Raw genomic sequence first — 3561 nt, forward strand, 5'->3', positions numbered from 1 at the left:
TTATGGCTGTGTGTCAAATGTATTTGCCTAAGGCTATGTGCCAATATATGATTATTGATGACTCTGTGTCGATCACATTTACCTAGGGCTGTGTGCCAGTTATGTTACTCTAGTTGATGGCTATGTGCCTAACATAATGCAGTTATCGATGGCTTTGTGCCATTGTGCAATTCTGCTTACGGCTTCCAATAGTCCTGTTATCTGGCACGTTGCTATGATGTTTACGACTATGTGCTATCCTGTTTACGACTATGTGCTGTCATGTTTATGGCCTTGAGTTGTTCTGTTGACTTAGTATTTCAACCGGTGCTAACATTGTAAGTGTAGGGATGGTGCGAGTGATTTATTCCTCACAGGTAGTTCAGGGTTGGACGGAGGCAAGTGGAGGGTTCGATGGGATGGGTTAGCATACATTTTTGCATTATGCATATGTTTTGATTCTGAAAAGGGCTGAGACCCAAGTGAAATTGTACTGGGCTTGGCCCACACACATTGTTCTGTTACTGTAATGGTCTCCAGTCCAGACTAATTCTAAATTCTATCTGTTTATTAACTATTTTAGTTTAGGAGGGGATTACACACTAGGTTTTCATAAACTCACCCTGTTTATTAACTGTGCAGGTAATCCCCAGCATTAAGAAGATCGGTGCTGCGAGGGACTCAGAGGTGGCCACACAACTGCTATTGTTTCTGACTTTTTTTTTAAATTATCTATTTACAAGTACTTATATTTGATCTAGGATGTAACAAGGCCTCTTTTAATTTCTAGTTCTAAATTTGGAATTTTATATACTGTTTTGTAACTATTGGAGTAGAACACGGTTTTCTTTTCCAAATCAATAATTGTTTTTCAAAATATCACTTTTCTGCAAAACTTTAAACTAAGCTTCCACAGCAAATAAAGTTTTAAAGGTAATAATGTTTTACAAGAGAATGACTTGTAATAAACCAACGGGAACTGAGGTTTTCACAAGTTTTAAAATGGCCAAAGATTTTAAATAGTAAGAAGGGTTTTTAATGAGAACATGGTTTTCGAAAAATACTTCAATGTGACAAGCCAGATTTTGGCCATAGCGTCTAGGCCAGGTTTCGGGTGTTACAACTTCCCTGTTCCTTCAGCTTTTGGGGAACCTGCTTAGAAATAATAGCACTACAGGAAGCGCTCATATTAACTTGTTCACTTGCCTTAATTTTCCTATGCCTAGATATGATTTCCTTTAAAAATTTGATGTACTTAAAAACTTCCTAAATTAGTTCAATTAAAGACAGGTTGACATTTAATGTTTTAAAAAAGTTAAAGAAACTTACAAACTCGTCCTCATCCTCTCTTTTTTTCTCTTCTAACCTTGAAGGGAATGGCACTTGTGTGTTGGTAGGTTCTTTGGTTACCTCTTTCTCTGGCTCAACTATCGGTTTGGTTACCTTCTTTAATTCTGGTTCTTCCTCAGCTTCTTGAAGGTCTTCTTGAAGATCTTCTGCATTCTCTCTTATCTCCTCTCATTCACAGTTCCTGAGCTACTCAAGATTTTTCCTGAACAGAGCGCGATTGCTTTCACATGCTCCTTCCCTTCCTTTTGAGGATTATTTTTAGTATTGCTTGGAATGTCGGTTCCAATTTTCCTTTTAATGTCTCTGATCAAACTCATCAACTGGCTCATCTGATCTTCTAGTTTAGTCAATGTTTTTGCTAAATTGGTGCACTCAAACTACACCTACTTTACATCTGTCCTTATTGACTACATTTCCCCTTCAATTTGATCCAAACATTTACCACATACAATATGGTCATTTGGGTTGGCCCTTTCTTGAGGTATCTCTAAATAAGGAGGTTGATTTCCTCCCTATCTCAGTTTTGGGTGATCTCTCCACTCGGTCTATAAGTATTTGAATAAAGGTTTCCACCCTTATTCCTTATGTAATTCACATCCTCAAAAGATTATTGATGTAATGGAAAAGTGGTTTGTCCACTCCATATATAGATTTTGCACTATGCTCAGACTCTATACGATTGATTCTGTCCACTAGTTATTGATATCTGTTATCCTTATGGACAGCCTTTACTGTAGATGGTCTCTGGCCATATCTACGTTATTCAATTGACCACTAGCAGGATTTCATTGCCATATTTTCTATTAATTAGTACGTATCATCATATGTTCAGTTCATTAAGGCAACTCCTACGACTCCATCTAATCCTAACCTTAAGTGCACTTCCAACCCATTGTAGAAAATTTGTAATCGTAACCACTCAAGCAATCCGTGGTGTGGGCATTTCTGAATCATCATTTTAAAACACTCTCATACTTCATGAAAACTTTCTCCTTCTTATTGTTTAAACATAGAAATTTCCCTTCTTAGTTGGATAGCCTTGGTAATGGGGAAGAAATTTTGTAGGAATTCCCCTATAGGATTGTCCCATGTTGTGATTGATCCCGGTGCCTTCGAATCTAACCAAGACGTTATCAATTAATGAAAAGGGGAACAATTGAAGATGAATAGCGTCACCAGTGACCCCATGATATTTGAAGGTATGAAAAAGCTGGAGGAACCATTTTAGATGCTAACTCGGGTCTTCTGTCATCGTTCTTCAAAATTGCAAATTATTTTGGATTATCTGGATCATAGCTGGCTTGATCTCGAAATTACTAGCCATGATGGCTGGCCTCGTTATACTCTCTTGAACCATATCCAAATTCAGTAGCATATATTCCCTCATAGTCCTTACTTTACATGGCATGATATTGTTACGGGTAGTTGTGGTCGTGGTGATGGGTCTTGTAGGTTGTTATTGTTAGCTTTGTCAAATGGTGGATTCTCACAAGGTGGTAAATTACCTGCAACAGTAGTTGATTCTGCATTGGTTGTTGCTGCTCTTGCTATTGCTATTGATGATTCATTTAGATTTTTCTTTATAGATCTGTGACTGGACCTATAGGTGTTCCCCTACTACGAGTCATAAACTAAACCTAAAGAGAAAAGATTAGTAAGAATAATAAAACCGTAACTACAATCTAAAACTTTACTAATTATTCTATTAATATGCAAAAATTAAAATTAAATCAGTGACGTTGCCTCCCCAACAACGGTGCCAGCAACTTAACCATCTTTGGATGTACCAACGTCTAGAGTAGAAATCCTACACAAAATAAATAAAAAGGCGATATTCGCAAGTATATGGGTCTTGTTGAAATATAGTTACAATGAAATAGATGAGTACTCGGAGGATCGTACCCAAGGGAGGCAAACACTAAATTAATCCTAACCTAAGAGTAAAAAAATCTAATTAGTACTTTAAATGAATTATATTACGATGATATAAAAATAATGGTTTTGGTGATCTGTACTAATAATAATAATGAAGAAAGAAAGGAATCACGAGAAATCAAATAATAAAATATATCAAATATGGGCATGGGTGATTAGCTCATTTCGGTAAACATAATCAACTATCACTTCAGGTTTTCTTGTTCAATCCACTAGTCAATAACCTAGTAGGATCTTCTGATCTTCCACTAGAATAATGAGCCAGAAAGAACTACTTATCTCTCGACCTCACAGTCC

At 36.7% G+C, this 3561-nt stretch overlaps 1 non-coding gene across 1 annotated transcript; it reads left to right on the plus strand.

Annotated features, from left to right (window-relative positions):
• Positions 1-2254: 2254 nt before the first annotated feature.
• Positions 2255-2361, plus strand: LOC128279941 (small nucleolar RNA R71). Its single transcript, XR_008270125.1, has one exon. It is a non-coding gene; the product is annotated as a small nucleolar RNA R71 (small nucleolar RNA).
• Positions 2362-3561: the final 1200 nt, after the last annotated feature.

This window comes from Gossypium arboreum, chromosome 8 (assembly GCF_025698485.1).
Source record: "Gossypium arboreum isolate Shixiya-1 chromosome 8, ASM2569848v2, whole genome shotgun sequence".
Classification (NCBI taxonomy): Eukaryota; Viridiplantae; Streptophyta; class Magnoliopsida; order Malvales; family Malvaceae; genus Gossypium; species Gossypium arboreum.